We start from the raw sequence: 11304 nt of genomic DNA on the forward strand, positions 1-11304 counted from the left end.
CATTATACACACTTATACATGTACACATATATATATGTGTGTATATATGTATGTAAATTTAAAGTTTTGAGTTGCAAATTCTATCCCTCTCTCCCCCTTTCCCTTCCTGAGATGGTAAGCAATCATATATAGTTATACATGTGCGATTATGTAAAACATTTTCATATTAGTCATTTTGTACAAGAAGACTCAAACAAAAGAAAAAATAAAGAAAGTGAAAAGTAGCATGCTTAGGTCTGTATTCAAACAAGATCAGTTCTTTCTTCAGAGGCAGAAAGTTGTATTATTAATGTATTTTTAATGGAATTAATGTATTTTTAAATGGAATGGTAAGATCTTTCCCATCCATTAAGAGGCCTATGTGACCTGCTTAAGCCACATGGAAGCCTAAGTCACATGAGTTTGAGTCACATGAATCCTGTGGTGGGAGGAGCTTGCTGAACAGGTGGAGCGGGAAGGGTGGAATTGGAAGAGGTGGAGCTGGAGTAGAGCTGAGAGAAAATTGGTCTGACTGGTCAGAGTTGGGAAAGACAGAGAAAGCAGGCAGCAGGCTGTGAGTGAGGGAAGGGTGTTTTGCTCAGGGGAGCCTATTTGTGGGAAGGCCTGCATTGTTACTATGTCTAGATTTTTTTGTTGCTATGATGGATTTGGCTTTCTGGTATTTGAATAAAAGGTTTGGTTCTGTCTTCCATGTGGAGAGTCTGTTATTATGTGATTCAGAACTGTGCTGGCATATTTGTAGCCACCATAGGTGCTGTGAATATCACATGGGTGCTACAATAGTATGCTTATCTTGTCTTGGATCATAGTATTGCTGAGAATAGCTAAGTAGTTCACAATGCTTCATTGCACATTATTTCTGTAACTGTGTACAATGTTTTCCTGGTTCAGGTCACTTCTCCATGCATCAGTTCATGTAGTCTTTCCAGGTTTTTCTGAAATCATCGTGCTTGTCACGTTTTATAGCACAATAATATTTTATTACAATCACAAACCACAGCTGCTTCTTTAGCCATTCCTCAATTGATAGGCATCCCTTTGATTTCCAATTCTTAGCCACCACAGAAAGAGCTGTTATAGCTATTTTTGCACGAATTGGTCTCTTTTCCTTTTTTTGGATCTCTTTGGGATATAGACCTAGCAGTAATATTGAGGAGCTTATATTTTTAAAGGAGGCAGGAATTAAAGACATCCATTTTCCTGTTTGAGTGTCTGGAGTGAAAGTGAGTGAAGACTACAAAGAGTAAGAATGTGGCTCAATTTATAGTCCCCAGGAATCTTTCTTTTTCAAGGACAAAGGCATTTTAAATTAACCACTTAGAAGACTCATCCACACAGACAGTTGTAATGCTCTGGGCTCTTGGAAAAGGGAAGGCACATTAAAAACATTTCTGTTTTGTCCCAAGTGAATGAGATTATATGAAGCCTGGGGATGTAAGCACCATATTTGAGCTCATAGTTGACTGAAATTTACTTTGACACTGCTCCATCTAGATGCTGAGAATAAAGTAATGAAGGGTGGGAGGAGGTGGGTAATTCCACTGGCGGCAGAGCACCATGCCAGAAACACACAGACTTCTTATGACTTCTATCCTCATTTAATAATGCCAGAAGTTGGTATGGATGACTAGATAGCCCACTGCTAACTTCTTGAAGTGACCTCAAAGTCTGACCATTTAGTCAATGAACCCATTGATTGTCCAAACCCACAATTCCCCATTGTGATCTAGGCACTTAATCTTGGCTAATCAATCCCCTTCATTCTAACTACCCACTTTGGGGTCATAGTAGGGGCTCTAATGATATAGTCTTACAGTAACACAAGAGATGCCAAGACTCAGAACCCAAGAACTAGAGACTGTGGGTGATTTCAAGGAATTTGTCTTTAAGTTAGTGGGCTATTTACTCCTATAATATTTATAACTAATATTTTATATTGTATAATAAATTGCATGAAATTCTATAACATATAAACATATTATATAATGTTATATATGTAAATATAATATTTATATCAAACCTTAAAGTTTGCAAACCACATTACTTTTTTTGATCCTTACAACAACCCTGTGGGAGAGGTGCAATTGTTAGCTCCATTTTATATATGAGAAATCTGAGATGAAAAGTGGTTAGATCCTGACCAAATTAGCATACCTAGGAAGTATTGGAGGCAGGATTTGAACTCAGGTCTTCCTAACTCCATGTCTAAGACTTTGTCGACTATACACCTTCACTACCACTTTTCCCTTAGTACTTTTCTGCAAATTTCCAGATAGGGACTTGACCAATAGGAAGAGTCAGGTCTAGCCAAGGACAGCTCCTGTGGATTCATCCAAAAATGACCCCAGCAAGAAGCCATCTTTCCCTAACTATCCAAGTATCTGGGGCAGGCTCAGAAATGTATCAGTTTCCCTGAGTCATAGGATCAACCAAGCATAGGTATAGATCTATTAAGGACATTAGAACTCATTGAGTTTGTGCCCCTTGTTTTACAGTTGAGGAAACTGAAGACTCAATAGGTTGAGTAGCTAGCTTAAGATGGTGGAGGAAGAGCCTGAGGTAGAATTCAAGCCCAGGTCTTTCTGACTTCAAGTCGCTGAACTTGAACATTTGTGGATATTCTGACGTGGAAAATCTTCCTGCACTAACCCAGGTACTAGGGCAGAAGGGAGTATGCTGTGGTGATGTTGCCTTTCTCTTCATGCTAGACTCTCGTCTTCCATTAGGGAAGAAAGAAAGGAAGGGAAAAAATATCTATTAAATGCCTACTGTGTATCAGGCACTGAGTTAAGCACTTTGCAAACAGCATCTCATTTGATCTATGGGAGTTTAATGACATTTGAGGTGATTGTGATAAGTTGAGTTTTCTACTTTTAGTGAAATACAAATTTGTCTTCACCTTTGTTTCTTTTGAGGCACATCCAAATCTTTGTGAACATTTGATTCATTGGCATGTGAGAGTGTTCTTGACTGACCACATGTAGGCCAGGTTTTCCTGTCAATAGAAGGTTATACTCAGTGTTAGAACTACAGTCTTGCACGGGGAACACATTCAGTTGGAGAGAGGAGACAGTGTCCTACTGGAGTTCAGTCACAGTGGGAGAGGAAACCAACCACCTATACATTAGAGAGACTGGCTAATATCCTTACTACCCTAGGGCGGTAGAGGCAGGGGCTAACAATGGGGAAGGAAGGATGTGGCAAGTAGAGGAGGATGGTCATAATGTCACGGGGAAGGCTGGGCTTGAGGACTATTATGGGGAGGAAGCATGCCCTTGACATTTCCGAATGCTTGGGCAAAGCCCTGACTGCTGCACCCTAGTTTGGCACTAGTCACAGTCTCAATGTCAATTCCTTCGTCTGTCTGGGTGTGCCATCAGCAGTCATTTCTATGCTGAGGCCCCGCAATGTTTGATCTGATTTGTGTTCTGGTTGTTCATGGAGAGCAAAGCTGTTTCTTCACTTCTTTACATTTGGCCCAGACTTTCTCCCTGCCTCCCTTCCCTTGTTTTTCTTTCTCTACCACCTGCCCACAGTGATACCTTGTTTTCTCTGATTGTGATTCTTCATGTCTTTTCCCTCCTCCCCCACCTCAGCTCCTCATGGAGATGTCACCCCTATTGCATTGGATTTACCATCTTTTCTCCACATGGGAGCCAACTGAGGGAAGACATGTTGTGAACAATCCTCCATAGTAGGGCTGACAAAGCATTAACAGAGAACAGCATCCTATGGAAGTCTGGCTCACATTTGTTTTGGCAAAAGTCTGTTTTTTCACCATGCACACTTGGGGTTTTGGCTGACCAAAGTGTGAACTGCTGAATATTGATGTCAATCTGTAACAGAGGTCGGTCTTGAATAAGCAGTGTTATACATGGCCTATGTGCCATACTCAATGACTGTAGAACCAAAGAACCAAGACCCTAGAATCTGTGTGAATCAGTGGGCCCACTGAGCAGGGGAGGGCTTTGTTTGCCTCAAGACCATCTGATGGTGTGGGACCTGAAAGTCCAGAAAGGATTTTGGAGTCTGCTACTGATAATTGGTGTTCATAGACTACGTTAGAGTCTGCATAGTGATTTACACAAATGACCTCATTCGAGGCCACAACAAGCCTGTGAGGCAGGGGCTAGTTATTATTCTCTGTCTTACAGATAAGGAAGCAGAGGTCCAGAAAAGTGAATTAGCTTACCCATGGTGATGCAGCTGGAACGTGTCAGAGATGGGATCTGAAACTAGGTCTCCTTGACTCCAACTCCAGAGCATCACTGACCATGTCACAGTGACACAGTGAATGTGCTCAAAGCAAGACTGTCACTCACCAATAGCAGTTGGGAACATTGGCCCACTAGGGAAGTGCTGGACCCCAGACAAGTCTCTCCTGCTTATCAGGGTGTGAGCAGGGGAGTCCGCATATTCTTCAGGGTCTGCTCCTGGGTTTCTGGACCTGGAGGAAAGATGAGTTGATATTCTCATACTGATTGTTTGTTGTCCTTCATCTTCAAAGAAGACCAAAATGACATCACCTTTGTAAAGTGAAATTTCAGTGTGTCCAACCATGGCTGATCAGACCAATATGAGCTCAGAATGCTCTACCACAAATTGGGCACAAATAGTCCATGTGAATATTTGATGTGGACATCCCAAACTTGCCCATCCTGCATTTATTTTGTGCTGTCTCAATTCTGCTTTGCTCAAAGAGCACAGCACCTTTTCTTTATGTGGGCACACCATGCTGAGAGATCCTGTGCCAGTGTCTTCCATGTTTCACAGTCAAATTCAAGTTCTTTTTTTTTATTTTATTTTATTTTATTAAATTAAATTTATTTATTTAACTTTTAACATTCATTTTCACAAAATTTTGGGTTACAAATTTTCTCCCCTTTTATCCCCTCCCCCTCCAAACACCAAGCATTCTAATTACCCCTATGACCAATCTGCTCTCTCTTCTATCATCCCTCTCTGCCCTTGTCTCCGTCTTCTCTTCTGTCCTGTAGGGCCAGATATCTTTCTATACCCCTTTACCTGTATTTCTTATTTCCTAGTGGCAAGAACATTACTCGACAGTTGATCCTAACACTTTGAGTTCCAACTTCTTTACCTCCCTCCTTCTCCACCCCTTCCCTTTGGAAGGCAAGCAATTCAATATAGGCCAAATCTGTGTAGTTTTGCAAATGACTTCCATAAGAGTTGTGTTGTATAGGACTAACTATATTTCCCTCCATCCTATCCTGTCCCCCATTACTTCTATTCTCTTTTGATCCTATCCCTCCCCATGAGTGTCGACCTCGAATTGCATTCTCCTCCCCATGCCCTCCCTTCTATCATCCCCCCCACCCTGCTTGTCCCCTTGTCCCCCACTTTCCTGTATTGTGAGATAGGTTTTCCTACCAAAATGAGTGTGCATTTTATTCTTTCCTTTAGTGGAATGTGATGAGAGTAGACTTCATGTTTTTCTCTCACCTCCCCTCATTATCCCTCCACTAATGAGTCTTTTGCTTGCCTCTTTTATGAGAGATAATTTGCTCCATTCAATTTCTCCCTTTCTCCTCCCAATATATTTCTCTCTCACTGCTTGATTTCATTTTTTTTATTTTAAGATATGATCCCATCCTCTTCAATTCACTCTGTGCACTCTGTCTCTATGTATGTGTGCGTGTGTGCATGTGTGTGTGTGAACTCCCACCCAGTACCCAGATACTGAAATGTTTCAAGAGTTACAAATATTGTCTTTCCATGTAGGAATGTAAACAGTTCAACTTTAGTAAGTCCCTTATGACTTCTCTTTGCTGTTCACCTTTTCATGGTTCTCTTCATTCTTGTGTTTGAAAGTCAAATTTTCTTTCCAGCTCTGGTCTTTTCATCAAGAATACTTGAAAATCCTCTATTTCATTGAAAGACCAATTTTTCCCCTGAAGTATTATACTCAGTTTTGCTGGGTAGGTGATTCTTGGTTTTAGTCCTAGTTCCTTTGACTTCTGGAATATCCTATTCCATGCCCTTCGATCCCTTAATGTAGAGGCTGCTAGATCTTGTGTTATCCTGATTGTATTTCCACAGTACTTGAATTGTTTCTTTCTAGCTGCTTGCAATATTTTCTCCTTGACCTGGGAACTCTGGAATTTGGCCACAATGTTCCTAGGAGTTTCTCTTTTTGGATCTCTTTCATGCGGCGTTCTGTGGATTCCTTGAATATTTGTTTTGCCCTCTGGTTCTAGAATATCAGGGCAGTTTTCCTTGATAATTTCATGAAAGATGATGTCTAGGCTCTTTTTCTGATCATGGCTTTCAGGTAGTCCCATAATTTTTAAATTGTCTCTCCTGGATCTATTTTCCAGGTCTGTTGTTTTTCCAATGAGATATTTCACATTATCTTCCATTTTTTCACTCTTTTGGTTTTGTTTTGTGATTTTTTGGTTTCTCATAAAGTCATTGGCCTCCATCTGTTCCATTCTAATTTTGAAAGAACTATTTTCTTCAGTGAGCTTTTGAATCTCCTTTTTCATTTGGCTAATTCTGCTTTTGAAAGCATTCTTCTCCTCATTGGCTTTTTGAACCTCTTTTGCCAATTGAGTTAGGCTAGTTTTCAAGGTGTTAATTTCTTCAACATTTTTTTGGGTCTCCTTTAGCAGGGAGCTGATCTGCTTTTCATGCTTTTCTTTCATCTCTCTCATTTCTCTTCCCAGTTTTTCCTCCACCTCTCTAACTTGATTTTCAAAATTCTTTTTGAGCTCTTCCATGGCCTGAGCCCATTGGGTGGGCTGGGACACAGAAGCCTTGATTTCTGTGTCTTTGCCTGATGGTGAGCATTGTTCTTCCTCATCAGAAAGGAAGGGAGGAAATGCCTGTTCTCCAAGAAAGTAGGCTTCTATAGTCTTATTTCTTTTCCCTTTTCTGGGCATTTTCCCAGCCAGTGACTTGACCTCTGAATATTCTCCTCACACCCACCTCGCCTCCTGATCCTCCCAGCCAAAGTTTGGGGTCTGAGATTCAAATGCTGCTTCCAGCCTTAGGGCTTTTGGTGGGGGCAGGGCTGCTATTCAGTGTGAGATTAAGTTCAGGTGGTCAGGTCAGGGCAGGGCCGCCTCTCAGGCTCAGTTCCCTCAGGGGGTTTATGCACAAACCTTCCACAATGGATCCAGGCTCCCGCCCGCTTGGGGAGCCCTGATCTGCAGCTGCCTCTCAGCTTCTACCTCCCGGGGGGGGCCTGAATTATGGGGGCACCCCACTCCCCTCTCGACCCGCCAAAGAGACTCTCTCACCGACCCCTGTCACCTGTGGGCGGAGGGACTTGTGTGGCCGCTGGAGATCCCGTCCCTGAAGCCTGCTTGGATCTGTTTCTCTCGGGGCCGTGGCTGCAGCAGGTCTGGGCTTGGCTCCGCGTCTGCAGCGTGACGGACCTTTTGTGAGAGGTTTGCAGGTCCCTCTGTGGGTGGAAGGACCCGTGTGGCCGCTGGAGATCCCATCCCTGAAGCCCGCTCGGATCTTTTCCTCTCGGTTCCATGGCCGTGGCAGGGCTGCTCTCAGCTCCCAGTCCCGGCGCTCAGTCCACAGCGCGAAGGACCCCCCACGAGAGGTTTGCAGGTCTCTCCGGAACAGAAATCTCCCTCGCTCCAATATTCCATGGCCTCTGGGTGCAGAATTCGCCGTGAGTTACTTCCCTGTAGCCGTTCTATGGGTTGTGGGTTCGGAGCTATGTGTATGTGCCTCTTTCTACTCCACCATCTTGGCACCGCCCCCCTCAAATTCAAGTTCTTGAGAGAGACCTTGAAAGTGTCCTTGTATTGTTTTCTTCTGGCCATCATGTGATCGCTTGCCCCATGCAAGTCCTCCATAAAATAGTCTTTTTTAGTAAGTGTACATTTTCCATTAGAACAACATGTCTAGCCCTTCAGAATTGTGCTCTCTGAAGCATAGTTTGAATACTTGGCAGTTCAGCTCGAGCAAAGACTTCAGTGTCTGGTACCTTATCATGCCAGATGATCCTCAGAATCTTCCTAAGACAGTTCAAGTGGAAGCAATTCAGTTTCCTGGCATGGCGCTGCTACACTGTCCATGTTTCACAAGCATACAACAATGAGGTCAGCACAATGACTCTGTAGACTTTCAGTTTGGTAGTCAGTCTAATCCTTTTCTCTCCCAAAACTTTCTTTGGAGCCTCCCAAACACTGAACTAGCTCTGGCAATGCATGCATCAACCTCATTGTCAATGTGTACATCCCTGAAAAGTACATTGCCAAGGTAAGTGGACTTGTCCACAGCATTCAAAACTTCTCCATTTGTTGTAACCAATCATTCTACATATGGATGATGTGGTGGTGGTTGATAGAGCATCTGTATTTTTTTGGTGTTAATTATTAGGCCAAAATTAGCACAGGCGGCAGAGAACTGATCCATCCTTTGTTGCATCTCAGCTTCAGAGGCTGCATTAAGTGCATAATCACCTGCAAACAGAAAATCATGCACCAACACTCCCTCCACTTTGGACTTGGCTTGTAACCTTTTCAAATTGAAGAACTTACCATCAGTATGGTAGTTGACCTTGATGCCATGCTCATTCTCACTGAAAACATTTGACAACATGGCTGTAAACATCATGCTAAAAAGCATAGGAGCAAGCACACAGCCCTCTTTCACTCCATTGGTGACTAGAAAGGCACAAGAGTTTTGTCCATTATCCAGAACCTGGGTAAACATGCCATCATGAAATTGACATACAACATTGATGACCTTCTCCGGGCAACCAAATTTTACATAATTTTCCATAAGCCCTCATGACCAACAGTGCTTAAGGCTTTATTCAGATCTACAAACATTGTGGACAGACCTCTGCTCTGTCCCTGGCATTTCTGCTGGAGTTGTCGGAAAACAAACACTATATTGACTACTCCTCAGCCCTTTCTGAAGCCACACAGGCTCTCAGGTACATGGCTCTCTTCCAGGTGAAGGATAAGCCTATTAAGGAGGACTCTAGCAAGAATTTTGCCAGCAAGGACTAAGAGAGAGATCCCTCTGTGATTGTTGCAGGACATTCTATTCCCTTTACCCTTATAGAGATGGACAATGGAGGCATCCTTGAACTCCTGGGGGATAATCTCCTCTTGCCATATAACCTGGAAAATTTCAGTCAGCTTTTGTAGGAGCAATGCTCCCCCTACCTTGTAAATCTCAGCCAGAATAGAAACAGCACCAGGTGCTTTGCCACATGAAAGGAGCCTAATGACCCTCAAAACATCTTCTTCAGTTGGCAGTTCAGCTTTGGAGGGGTTGACTTCAACCTGAGGTAAATGGTCAGTGGCCTCAGCATTGATTGATGATGGTCTGTTGAGAACACTATGGAAGTGTTCAACCCATCTCTCTAGGATCATGTCCTTATTACTAATCAATGTGGCTCCATCAGCACTGAGTAGTTGTGATACACCATCAGTTTTTGGTCCACAAATAGCATTCAGGGAATTATAAAAGTTCTTTGGACTGTTACTATCAGCATAAAACTGAGTTTTTTCTGCCTTCTTATTGAGCCAGGAATCCTGCATCTCTCTAAACCTTGCTTGTACTTTGCTTTTGATGGAAGTAAATGCTGCCTTCTTAGAGGTGGATGAACTATCCTGCTGGTAAATCCTGTGGAGTTCATGTTTTTCATTTAGCAGCTTCTGAATTTCCCCATCATTTTCATCAAAGCAGTCTTGGTGTTTGTGAGTGTTCTGACCTAGATGAGCCAATGCAGTGCTAAACACCAAATCTCTGAGAGCTGCCCACTCCTTTTCTGTTCCACTGTTGCCAACTGTATGTTGGCTCAACTTTCCCTCCAAGTCAGCAGCAAACTGTTCATGCTCAGAGAAGAGCTCTAATTTGTTGACATTAATTCTTCTGGTAGTCATTTTGCCTTGGGGGCAGTACTTTTGATGAATGTGAATATTTAGCTTGGAAAGGATAAGTCTGTGATCAGTCCAGCACTCTGCACCACACATTGCCTTTGTCACTCTCACATCTCCTCTGTCTCTTCTCCTTACAATCACTTAATCTATTCGATGCCAGTGTTTGCTGCAAGGGTGCATCTGGGAAGTTTTATTGTATTTAGGTAAATGGAAGACAGTGTTGGTGATGAGAAAGTCATGTGATGCACAAGTCTTCAGCAGTAAATGACCATTACTATTGCTGTTTCCAACTCCATTCTTCCCTAGGACTCCCTGCCAAGTCTGGTAGTCTGAGACTCCTCTAGCATTAAATTCACCCAGTATTATAAGCTTGTCCTATTTTGGGACATTGATGATAAGCGTCTCTAGGTCTTCATAAAATTTTTCTTTGACTTCATCAGGGTTTGTCATAGTATTCTCATACTAGCCAGATTCTGAAGGACAGGCTGCAGGTTTGAGGACTTCAGGCCTCGGGGGAAGAACATTCTAAGCTGGAGAGCCTTCAGAAGAGAGCAACCTCAGGGCTGAAGGACCTTGAGTTCATATTGAAGGGGGTGTGGTTAAAAGAATGGGGAGAAGAGTGGAGGTAGGGGGCACAAGATGACTGTCTGCCCTACTGGGGGCTCAGACTTAATCTTACAAGATACTAGTCTTCCTGTCCACTTTGAGATTCTCCTCTGCTTCTTTTTACAAAACATATACAAAGTAGAGGTGGGATTCTTTTGTAGGAAATGGCCCAGCAGCCCTTAGGGCCTGCTACTAATCTATGGCTCAGAGGGCTCAAATGAAACCTACCAAAAAGGCTTCAAAAGTTTTGTTGTTCACGCTTTTATTGTAGTGGGTCTTTAGGTTTCATAAGGGCAAAAGCCAGGAGATGTCTCAGAGTGACTCTTTCAGGCTAGAACCAGCTAAGGCTGACTTCCCCTAGGTCCCAACTGCCCACAGATGATGAGGATACAAAATGCTCCCTTTATCATAGTAAAGACAAAGCTCAACAAGTCTAGTTTCAGGGTCCTTTGTTTTCCTAAGAGCACTTTGAAAAAACATAGATCCCTGGAACTAAACCAGAGCTGGCAGGTTCCAAGGGAAACACATCAGTGCATGTAAGCAGGTCAAAGAAGTACTGCTGGTTCACTGAAAATGTTCCGTATTCCCCTGGTCTTAAAATTGTTCTCATCATGGGGTATGAGAATTCTGGTCACCTGGAACCTAGTCCTTGGGTCCAGTGGCCCTTTGCTGGTTCCACAGACACAAAAGCCCAGTAGGACTAGCTTCTGTCTCAGGTAAGTGTCTCCAGCATCTTTCTCCACCCTTTCCCCATTCCTAGGCCTCAGGAGAGGGTATCATGGGAAGTGTAAGTTTTTCTTTTAGTTACTCTTCTCCCTGA

The sequence above is a fragment of the Notamacropus eugenii genome, chromosome 3 (assembly GCF_028372415.1).
Source record: "Notamacropus eugenii isolate mMacEug1 chromosome 3, mMacEug1.pri_v2, whole genome shotgun sequence".
In the NCBI taxonomy this organism is placed as follows: domain Eukaryota; kingdom Metazoa; phylum Chordata; class Mammalia; order Diprotodontia; family Macropodidae; genus Notamacropus; species Notamacropus eugenii.